Source organism: Barbus barbus (assembly GCF_936440315.1).
Source record: "Barbus barbus genome assembly, chromosome: 35".
Lineage (NCBI taxonomy): Eukaryota > Metazoa > Chordata > Actinopteri > Cypriniformes > Cyprinidae > Barbus > Barbus barbus.
This window is the reverse complement of record NC_136763.1, coordinates 19,689,728-19,702,200: the sequence shown is the minus strand read 5'-3', so window position 1 is coordinate 19,702,200 and position 12,473 is coordinate 19,689,728. Positions and strand designations below refer to the sequence as shown.

The following is a 12,473-nucleotide window of genomic DNA, read 5'->3' as shown; positions in this document are numbered from 1 at the left end:
ATACATGTAATGAAGCCAAATTGAATGGCTGAAATCATCAATTGTGGAGCCTAGTAAAAAAGTAATATATTTATTTCTTAGTATAGTTCAAATCTATTAACATATTTATTGACATATCGTTCGAGACTTTAATTTTTTTATTAAACTTTATTTGGAGTACTACTTGTGCACAATGCACATTTCTTAATATTAAGTCTAACGTGTGTTTTAACGTCACTATTGATGAGTATTGAATGAATTTTGAATAATATCAGTCTCTAAATATCGGCAAGATATTTAAAGCGTACCTGAAGTATAGTTCCACTTTAGCACAATCAAATACACTTCAATATGTCTTTAGCTGGGCTTCAGCACTATTTCCACAGCACTATATATATACATATATATCACTCCCAAGCTTTTGCAAAGTTTTAAAATGGTTGGATTTGACAGAAATGGCAAAGCAGTATATAGTAAAATAGAACGGTGTGGACTCACAGAAGTACTTGAGTGTCTCGTCGATCTGCTCCTGTGTAAGTCCAAGAGCGGCTTCTGGTGGCAGCAGAGGTGTGTGCAGCCAGTCATCATGCTCGTACCCAAACACATGGTCCGCCCGCAGAGTGTATTTGGGCAATTCCTCTGTAAGCAAGCTGATGATCTCCACCTCTGGCAGATCCACACTGGAGCACAGGTCTGTGTGTGATAAACAGAAAGAGAACCATTAACTGTCCATTCACCATTCACATAATCTGAAAGTATCTAATTATCAAGTTGCATCATTTAGAAGCTCACATTCATTGATGTAATAAAAAAATACACATTTAATGTCTCTGTGCCCTGACTGAGAAATTCAAATCTCACAGTGTGAACATTAATACAGCAGCAGCTCCAATATGATATGTATTTCGAGTTAAAAAGCCAGATTTATGTTATTAGTCAGCCAATTATTAATTAAAACGGTTAGGTTTAGATTAATGGTAGTTGCGAAAGAATGATTTAAAAATCATATTTGAGAATTGAATGTTATTAATAAATCTGCAGCGCACACTCTGCACTTTTAGGATGGAGTATAATTAGAAAGCAGCACACATAGGTACTTCCTTAGATAACATGGTTTGTTCCAGCTTTCCTGCCTTTGTCTGCTCCCTGTTCTGTTGTGAAGGTAACACAACAAACTCATATCAGTGAACTGCAGGTGGTAAAGAACAAATGTTGAAGGCTACATGTGAACAATGTAGTATTACCCTCACTTCACAAATTTGGGCAGTTTAAAATACAAAAAAAGCTACAACCCCAATTCCAGAGAAGTTGGGAAATTTAGTAAAATGCAATAAAATCAAGAATCTGTGACTGGTTCATTCTCTTCAACTTTTATTTAATTGGCAAAAGTACAAAGAAAAGATTTCCAAAGTTTTCACTGACCAACGTAAATGTATTTTGTAAATATGAACACATTTTGATTTTGATGGCTGAAACACACTCCAAAAAAGTTGGCACAAAGGCATGTTTAACACTGTGTCACATCAACGGTCCTTTTAATTACAATGTTTAATTGTTTAGGAATTGAGGATATTAATTGTTAAAGTTCTGCAAGCATAATTTTTGTCCAATCTCGCTTGATACAAGACTTCGGATGCTCAGCAGTCCGTGATTGTTTTTGTCTGATTCTCCTTTTCATGATGAGCCATACATTTTCAATAGGAGATAGATCTGCTGGCCAGTCTAACACATTCGCTCTGTCTACGAAACCACACTGTTGTAGCACATGCAGAATAAGAGCTGGCATTGTCTTGATATAATAACCATGGACTTCCCATGAAAGACATCATCTTGATGTCTCTGTACAATCCCAGTACATGCCTCCATGTCAATAGTTATTATTATTACTCCTCTTCGTCCCCTATGGGACATAAGGCTTCAATGAGCACTCTCCATTGCATTCGTTCCCTGGCAGCATGTTGGGCCTCTCCCCATGACAGATTCATCTGTTTCAGCTCTTGTGTCACAGTTCTGCGCCAGGTGCTTTTGGGTCTCCCAGGTTTTCTTTTGCCAGGTGGTGTCCATCTTAAGGCGATTTTTGTGATGCGGTCCTGTTCCATTCTCAACACATGTCCCAGCCATCTCAGACGTCTATGCGTAATCTCCTTAATCATACTCCAACTTCCCGTTTTCTCATACAGTTCATTGTTGGAGATCTTATTAGGCCAAAAAATCTGGTATATTCGTCGGAGGCATCCATTATGGAAAACTTCCATTCTCTTCATGTCTGTTTTGACAGCTCGCCAGCTCTCAGAACCGTACAGCAGAACGGATTTTACATTGCTGTTATATAGGAGCATCTTCGTTTTAAGGCTGTATTGTTTTGATCTCCAGATAGGCCAGAGTTGGGAGAAGGCACCCTGAGCCTTTCCAAGTCTTGTTTTAATATATTTAGATGCCCCGCTGTCCTTACTGATAAGACTGCCCAGATAGGTGAAATCTTCCACAAACTCAAGTGGTTAATCATTAACAAGTATGGGTGCTGTGGGGACAGAGTTGACACACATCACTTGTGTTTTGGAAGTATTGACACTAAGCCCAACTTGTCTAGCAAAGTTGTTCAGCCTATCAGTCTTAACCTGCATGTCGTACTGGTTGGTTGATAGGAGAGCAAGATCATCAGCGAAGTCAATATCTTCCAGCTGGGAGAACAGAGTCCACTGGATGAATCTGGGTCTGTCTGCTGTGGTGTTGGTTGTAATCCAGTCTATGGCGACCAGGAAGAGGATAGGGGAGATAATGCACCCCTGTCTCACTCCGGACTGTACGGGAAACCCCTCAGAGAGGTCATTTCCCGTGATGACACTACACTCAAAATGTTCATAGAATGTTTTTATGATTGAGATGATCTTTGATGGTATTCCATAGGAGTGCAGTATCTTCCAGAGGGTGTTTCAGTGGACACTGTCGAAGGCCTTCCTGAAGTCCACGAAACTGATGTAAAGGAGTGTATTCCATTCCAAACATTGCTCTATGATGTTACGCAGAGCAAAAATCTGGTCCATACATCCTTTTCCCTTCCTGAAGCCTGCTTGCTCCTGTCTAATCCTGGTGTCAATGGCTGTCTCCATCCAGTTAAGAAGGACTCTGCAAAACACCTTGCTTGGAATAGATAGAAGGGTGATTACACGCCAGTTGTCGCAGTTCTTAATGTTGCCTTTCTTAGAGACTTTGACAATAAGACCTTTGGACCAGTCTTCAGGGATGGTATCACTGTTCCAAATGTCTTGGAATAGGTCCGTCAGCACTCGTGTAGATGTTAGAATGTCGGGCTTGAGCATCTCAGCATAAATAGCATCAATGCCACATGCCTTACCGCTTTTCAGGGTTTGGATTGCAACTTTAACCTCAACAGAGTCAGGGGGGTTGGTGTTGATTTCCAGGATATCGTTTGTTGTTGTAATGTTGGCTAATTGTTCTGGCTCAGGGAGATTGAGTACTTCATGGAAGTGTTGAACCCATCTGGCTGCTTGTTCACTCTCTGATGTACATATGTTGCCACTCTTATCCATAACATGGGTAGTTTGGTTTGTACATTTGCCGCAGAGTCGCTTTGTGATTTTGTACACTATGCCCAGCTTTCCAATGGCTGCAGCTTTCTCGGCTTCACTTGCCAGATGTTCAACAAAGACCCTTTTGTCTCTCCTAGCACTCCTCTTCACCTCTCTGTCCTTGTTTTTATAGGACATTTTGGTTTTCTCGAGGAGTCGTTGGGACTTGGAGTTCAGCATCTTAGCCTTCAGCTGCTTCCTCTCTTCAACTTTCTGCCATGTGCTAGCTGATATCCATTCTTTGGCCCCTTTCTGTTTAAAGCGCATGATCTTTTGTGCTGTTTCAGAGTATATGTTCTTGATAGCATTCCATTTGCTGTTTATGGTGGGTTCTTCTTCCATTTCAGAGGAGGTCTCTGTTATGCTGAAACGGTTTCTAAGTTCCAAAACAAATTCCTTGTTTTCCTTTGGATACTGGAGTTTTGCAATGTCCAGTTTCTTCTGCCAATGGCCTTGTGGGAATGACCTCTTCAACTTGAGTTTAATGGTGGCAGCAATTAGGTAGTGGTCGCTATAGGCATCTGCTCCCCGGTAAGCTCTAACATCTTGCAGTGACCTGCGCCATTTACCATTAATGATGATGTGGTCGATTTGGTTGATGGTCCTACCATCAGGTGACTGCCATGTGAGCTTGTGGATGTTCTTGTGTGGGAAGATGGTACCTCCGATAACCAGATTGTTGTTCGTGCAGAAATCAACAAGGCGTTCACCATTGTTGTTTCTTTCACCACATCCATATCTGCCCATTTCCCTCTCGTTGTTGGAATTGTCAGTTCCCACTTTGGCATTCATGTCACCAGTTAGGATAAGAACGTCGTGTTGGGTTACCTTTGAAACCGCCATTTGCAGTTGTTCATACAGTCTTCTTTGACCTCCTCCTCAGCCTCGTTGGTTGGTGCATAGCACTCTAAGATGGTGAGTTTACAAAACTTTGAGTTGAGGCGTACTCGGATCAGCCTTTCACTTACTGGTTCCCACTCCAGCAAGGGTTTTGCCTTCTCTTTGGAGATTAAGATGGCTACACCATGTGTATGGGTGTTCTCCTGTCCAGACTGGAGGATGACAGACCCATCATATAGGACTTGACAACCAGAGCTGGTCCAGTGACTCACACTTATCCCCAGGATGTCCAGGTGATACCTTTTCATCTCACTGAGGACTTGTGCTGTCTTGGTAGTCTCAAACATGGTTCGGACGTTCCATGCTCCAATGCGGATCTTGGTTTTAGGACCTAGTAGGCCCTCTTTCGTACTACTGACTTCCTTTCGGATTTCATCAGAGGTGGTCATACTGCCATCCAAAGAGTTTGGGTGGTCAGGGTCTACTATGGGCCTGATGTCGGTAGGATTGCTCATTGTAGTTTCTGTAACAATAGGTTTTTTATGTGGTGGCGTTGTTAGCGCCACGCACAACCCCCAACCTGGAGGACCAGGTGCTGCCTTTCGTCTCTCTCCTCACCCAAGACCAATATGGTATGGTTGAACCTGCCAGGAGCCATAGGCTCCCTTCAGCCTAGCTCTTGGGATTATAGAAGCACGCAAGCCTCTCCACCTCGACAAGGTCACAGCACGGGGAGAGGTTAGTAGTGTTGTTTTTGGCGGCCTGTTTTAATTTTAGTCTAATCTTTGTGTGAAGCTGTCATTTTAGTTTTTATTAGTTTTAGTCACGTTCATACTCTTTTTAGTCTACTCAAGTTTTAATCAACTAAAAGTCTGAGCATTTTAGTCTTATTTTAGTCAGAATTATCCATGACTATTTTCGTCTAGTTTTAGTCGACGAAAACTGATGACATTTAGTCTAGTTTTAGTCAATGAAAATTGCATTTTAGTCTCTTTTTAGTAATTCTATTTAACCCAGTCAATATAGTATAAGTACCTAGTAGCAGTGGTATACCGTGGGGTTTTAGTCAGGGCCTTCAGTAAGCAAGGTTAGTTGTGTATAGGTTTATAGTGTTTTTTTTAATTCATTGTTGTATGTCTGTATTTATGTAGCACCGTGGTCCTCCGAGGCACGACATTTCGTTCCACTGTATGTCCCCACATGTAGCGGAATGACTATAAAGCTCAACTTCAACTTCAACTGTAAACATCTTACACATCTCTGTTAAAGCTAACGCAGCTATATGCATATAATGCACATATTATGCTGCACACAGGCTCTCAACAAACAATCTGCCAATACACGGGTCACTATGCACATTCATGTCACTCTAAAATGACCACGCGTCCAATGCAGCAAAACTGTACAAACTCTGGACATCCACACACCACACCACAGTATTATCAACACACCACCTACACCTCCATAACAATGTGCATGATACAATACTCATCAAATTATAAAGCACTCACCTGTCACTTGTAAATAAAGTCCATGGGTCTGTCCTTCCATGCCACTTTACTCGGATTTTAAAGGAAACACAGCCAACAAAATAACTTGTGCTCAGTGCTAGCTGTTAGCCACTGTTAGCACTCATAGTTGCACTCGTTGAAATGGTGCATAAAACCTTTGCTGGCCTTTGTTAGTGAATTCACTTTGGGTGTAGGTCTTCCTTTCTCAGGTATTCTCTTTTGTCTGCAAAAGAGCGCCTTGAAAAATGTAGTATTTTAGTAGATCGGCAACAAGATCTGGTGTAGGCGCCGATGACTGCAGCTGTCATTTTCTTTTTGTTTACTTTCATGTTCATAATTTAGCAATCCCTGATTAAAGGGGTGGTCTAACGCTGGGGGTAGCACTGGGCACGTAGCTGGACCCAGAGGGTGGGCTGTCATTGAAAGTAAAAATTTGATTGGCTGATGATTCTGTCACTAACGTTTGTAACAAATCAGATGTGACGTCTTTCAACAAAAGGGTAGCACTATCTGTAGATATGTGACTTTTTTTATGTAGGATATTCCAGTTCAACCTCAACTAAACTAATCATAGGCAATTTAGTGGACATTACACAAATGAAAATGATACCTAAATAATCAATAAAAACATTTTTCACACAATTTAGTTTTTTATAGGGCCAGCAGAGAAGGCCCTGCTAGCCAAACCCATTTCAAACAAGGTTATCTTATTATATTATTGTTACCTTATAGACTTAAGAATACATCCATGCCAGACAAGGAAGACGCTCTGATTTGAATTTACAACATTTATTTTATCAACCAAATGTTAACATATTTGTTGTCGTCTTCTAAATAATGCTGCGAGTGGGGCTTGAGGAAGTGATGTCGCCTGCGTCTGCGCAGTGCAACCTGATGCAGCCCCAGAAGTGACACAGGAAACAGAAATACTGCAAAATAATAATAATAACGCGACTAAACCAGACGAAATAACATTATAGCATTTTGTTTCGTCTCGTTATAGTCAACGAAAATGAAGAGACATTTTAGCATTGTTTTTATTTTGCAAAACACAGTCTCATTTTTATTCGTCAACAATATTGCATTATATATTTAATTATCGTTATCGTCACTTGACCAGCATTTACGTTGCATCTCGTCTCATTTTCGTCACGTGATAAATGATATTTAGTCACAATTTTCATTGACGAAAGCAACACTAGAGGTTAGTCTGTCAATAGTACCATTGCACATATGCTTGTCACCCATGCTGTTTGCTCTGCTGCACCCCAATACCATGACAGACGCTTGCTTTTGCTTCTGTCGCTGATGAAGTCTGGATGGTCCTTTTGGTCTTTGGGACTGAGAGCTCACCATCCATTTTTCCTGGAAACAAGTTGAAACGTGGACTCATTTTCACATTTTCACTGTCTTTTTGACTATCTGAGATTAGCTCTGGCCCAGAGAACCCAGCAGCATCGCTGCATAGAATTGATGTATAGCTTTCTCCTAGAGATTTAAGTTGCATTTCTTGATGCAGCAACAGACTGTGGTAAATGACAGTGGTTTTCTGAAGTACTCATGTGTATCTGAAGTACTCATTTCTGAGCCCATGTGGCTATATTTAACACCGCAGCATGATGGTTTCTTATGCAATGCCATCTAAGAGCTCAAAGGTCAAGCACATTCAACTGAGGTTTCCTGCCTTGCCCTACATATACTGTGATTTCTCTGGATTCCCTGAAACTTTTCGCAATATTTTGTATAGTACTTGGTGAAAGACTTAAATTCTTTGCAATTTTGCATTGCAAAATGTGATTTTTGATTTCTTTGACACTTCTCCCGTGAAATTTGGCACAAAGTGATGAGCCATGATCCAGCTTTACTTACAAAGACTGAGATGCTCCTTTTATACCCAAACATGACACATTGACCTCTTACCAATTAACCTGCTTACTGTGAACAAAACAGTTTCAAAACAGTTTAACATGGATATTCTATAACCTTTTCAGTTTTATTTTGCCTCTGTCCCAACTTTTTTGGAGTGTGTTGTAGCCATCAAAATCAAAATTTGTTCATATTTACAAAATGCATTTACGTTGGTCATTGAAAACTTTGGAAATCTTTTCTTTGTACTTTTGTCAATTAAATAAAAGTTAAAGAGAACGAACAAATCAGAATCTTGATTTTATTGCATTTTACAAAATGTCCCAACTTCTCTGGAATTGGGGTTGTACCAACTGATGTTTGAGAAAGAGCATAAAGTACTGTTCAAGCTAGTATAGACTATAGAGAGCACTTAATTGGACAAAAATCTTTAATGCAAGTTGAGTTACCAGTATTTTTGGTCCCAGTTAATATACACTGCAGCTTTAAAAAATTATGTAAATATATAAGTTATATTAGAAATATATATATTAGTTATATAAAAAAATGTCCTGGCTCTTCAAAGCTTTATAATGGCAGTGAATGGGTGTTCATTTTCAGTAGTCCAATAGAAGTCCAATAAAGTGCATCCATTCATCATAAAAAGTGTATTTTTGGGTGAACCACACCTTTAAGTGTTTGGGGTTCTCTATTTTCATTTTTTGAGGATTGTATGATCTTTGAATAATATCAGTCTTTAAAAGCATGATATTTAAAGTGTACCTGAAGTACACTTTCAATAGTTCCACTTTAGCACAATCAAACACACTTAAGTTTATCTTTAGTTGGACTTCAGCACTACTTCCGCACAATAAAAGTACATTAAGCACAAAATTAGTTGTTCCAATTTAGAAGACTTTAAGTAAACCAGTTTAGTATACCAAAAGTACATCTGCAGGGTATTATTAAGTACATAGTAAATATGTAAATGTATTTGTAGTATACTTAGCATGAAATAAATGTATTTCAAATACATTTTAGTATATTTATTTTTCCAGGCTTCAGTGTCACATGATCCTTCAGAAATCATTCTGATTTGCTGCTGAAGAAATATTTCTTATCATCAATGGTAAAAACAGTTGTGCTGCTTAATTTTCTGCTTTATCTTTCAGCTTTTGTAACATTTTAAATGTCTTAACTGTCACTTTTAACCCTTGTGCATCAATAAAAAAAGTTACACATTGGTCCATAGTGGACAAAAATGTCCATGTGTAAGGTTTTGGGTTCTGTTTCATGTTCTTGTTTTCATATCATTTAGTATGAATTTTCATCACGGTTCCTGTTTGTTTCATGCTTCCCTTGTCCTCGTTTTCATGCTATTGATTCCCTTGTTCATTGTGTCATGTTTTGATTGGTTGTCCTAGACATGTGTCTTGTTTCCCATTGGTTTGTTCATGTCATGTGACTCTGATTGTTTGTTATAAGTAGCCATGTCGTTGCCTTTGTTCCTTGTCATGTATTGAAGTTGTAATCTGCTGTTGGTGAGTCGAGTCGAGTCAAGTCAAGTCAAGTCATTACACCATGTCAAAAAACGGTCATAAAAATTTGAAGCTTGGGAGCACAGACTTAAGGTCTCATTTTAAAGAAGACCCATGACAGGTTATTGTTGAAAAAAAAAACGTTTAAAAAGTTAAACCAAAAAAATTTATACAGGTTTAAGTTTATAAAAATGATTTATGAACAATATTTTATATAAAATATATATTTTATGAAACATGTTGAACTCTAAACCTGCTAGAAAATCAAAGCCATAAATCTAAACAAGTTGTGTTCCAAATTTGAGATTGATATCTCAAAAAATGAGCTTTCAGTTAAATTTTGTTTGGGCGCAGTACCAAATTTTCCCCATTAGATGCTAGCAAAACTCCGCTGGTGCACAAGTGGTTGGATTTGTGATTTACAGTAGAGTTTCTCTCTCTCAAATATTACAAGCACACACACACAATTTTTTTCATGAGACGCATACACAATTATAGCTCCATTATTTATCCAATTTGCTCTATAATATGCAGAAGCATAAAACAGGAATAAAGCGAGTTTTTGCTTTATAAACGGCACTGCGATTAAAAATAGGAGTATTAATGGGTTTCAATGGGGACATTTTTGTCCAAAAGGTCCTGAGAGGAACTATTTTTTTGTACCTAGTGCAAAATAAGAATTATTAATATTATTTAAGGAAATGGGGGTGAAATAGTAAAATGCCAATAAAAATACACACCTGTGCCAAAATTTATGCAGCTGCCAATAATACAGGCAAAATGATCAAAAAAACAAAACTGAAAAGGACAAAACTGTCCAAATGGTTGCACAAGGGTTAAATCAATTTGCTACCTCGCTAAATTTTTACTTAAAATTTTTTTTTTTTTTTTTTTTTTCTAATTTTTAAAATTAATTTGTAATTTTTTAACGTTTACTGTGTTCAGGGTTGCTGAAATCGCGTTTGGTCTCATACTGTATCGCGTATCTTGTCAGAGTCTGCACTTGCTTGGCCATTTTTTGTGATAAACAGGAAAGTGGGTTCAGCTGAAATCAAATAGTGATTTGTTAGATAGGTATAAAATAGGTTATTATACCGTGGCAGCCGTCGTGTAAAGTCCTCCTCGTGTGATGACCGAAGAGTGTAAAGACCATCGACTCTACCGTGCGACTCCACCAGACAGGGACACTGGCAAAGGATATAAGTATCGCTTTTTATTTTTCCTCTTTCCTACAACTTGTTTCACTTCTGTTTCAGTTTTTATAACCATTTCTTACTATGTGTAAGTAAGTTGTTGTTGTTTTAAAACGTGTGCTTGGCTCAGTGTTGATGTCTGTATAGGTTGTTTATTCAGTTTTAGTTTTATTTAATTTTAGTTATTTTAGTACTTCATACTATATGGAAATTAAATAATATATATATATATTGAATTTATTTTTATATGTATGTATATGTATATGTGTGTGGCTGTACATACACATGTAGTTATTGTTTTTTGTGTGTTTGGCTTAGTGTTATGTTAGAAGCATTATTATACTCATACCTTTTGTTGTTTTAATATTTTGAATTGTTTTTAGCTTATTTTTTTGTTTTCATTTAAATGTTTAGTATTGAAATGTTGTTGTATGCATTTGTCAATTTTATTTAATTTCTTTATTTTCTTAAATGTGTGTATATAGTATTTACAGAGTTCTGACTTTTAGTTCCCTTTCAGTCGGTCACTCCGAGTCACGTCGGATGACCGACGAAATTGGGATCTCGCCAGAGAGACCAATCCACTTCGAGTGTAACTAAACGAGCCAATGGACATTGGCATGTGATCATTGCATCCAGCTGCCGCTGATCACAGCGTGAGCATAAGAGGCAGCAGGTGCACCGCATTAATTCATCCTTTCGCTTCGGAGCCGAGCGGCGGTGCATCACTGCTGCTCTCCTATCCTGCGAGTGAGAAAGAGCGAGCGAGCGAGTGTTGGCGTTACAGCGCAGCAGCGGTGGTCGCAATCCCACGGGAAGGAAAAGCGATTTCCGTGAGGACGGTCACACTAGGAGTGTGCAGTGGCCGGTTCCCCTGCATGCTTCAGCACTGAAAGAGCAAATTTCTCTAAATGAGCAACACGGGTGATTGCGCCTTTTTAAAGATGTCCTATCACCCCTGCATTTCTGGGTGTGGTCGTTTCCTGGCGCCTCAGGACGGTCACGATTGCTGCCTCACGTGTCTGGGCATTCAGCACGCTGAGGAAGCTTTCGTGGATGGTTCATGTTCTTCTTGTGGGGACATGACCATCTCGGAGTTGCGTAATAGACTCTGTTATATCAAACATGGTGGAGTCCCACTGCCTCTGCCGCGATTCAGAGTTCGTCCTGGCACCCGGGGTGACGCTGCGTCGGGTGGGGTCAGAGGTGATTTGAGGATCACGGTGAGGGCATCCCCAAGTGGAGCTCCTCACCCCTCAAGCACTCCGCAGCCGGTGGAGCTGCCGAAGGAGCGTGCTGGGCCCTCTGCTGGATGGGGTGCACCAGGCGTTTCCTTCGGTGCCCCCTCTGATGACCAGATGTCGATCGCTGCATCGGAGGGTAAGCACTCTCTCCGGGGATGACGACTCTGCTGCGTTGCCCCCTTCGGGTGTGGTAGCGTTGTCCGAGCCAGACCCAGAGATGACGGCTATGCTTTCCCAGGCCGCCGAGAATGTCGGGCTCGTGTGGAATCCTCCACCGCGTCCCGATCCTTCGAGGTTGGACGAGTGGTTTCTCGGTGGGGGTCGTGCTGGTTCTCAGCGCCCCCCTCCGGTGCCATTCTTTCCGGAAGTGCATGAGGAGCTTACAAGATCGTGGAAGGCACCTTTTACTGCCCGAAACAAATCTTGTGGCTCCTCCTCCCTCACCACCCTCGATGGTGGGGCCGCTTTGGGGTACGCGGGCATCCCCTCGGTGGAGCGATCTGTGGCCAACTATGTCCAACAGCCGCTTCCACCCTACGGGGTGACCCGTGTCTCCCCTCACGGGCCTGTAAGTATTCGTCGGGTCTAACTGGCAGTGCTTATAGAGCCTGTGGGGAGGCGGCTTCTGCCCTCCACGCCATGGCGTTATTGCAGGTCCACCAGGCCAAAGCCCTGAAAGACCTGCACGAGGGTGGTCACGACCTGGCGGTTCTACATGAGCTGCGTGCTGCGA

The 12,473-nt window shown here is 40.5% G+C and overlaps 1 protein-coding gene across 1 annotated transcript in view; it reads right to left on the bottom strand.

The window, feature by feature from the left end:
* Positions 1–12,473, bottom strand: part of hap1 (huntingtin associated protein 1) — a 41,646-nt gene that overhangs the window by 18,522 nt on the left and 10,651 nt on the right. The window contains exon 3 of the mRNA XM_079393920.1: positions 478–672. The gene's annotated coding sequence lies outside the window, so the exon portion shown is untranslated. The remainder of the gene's footprint in view (positions 1–477; positions 673–12,473) is intronic.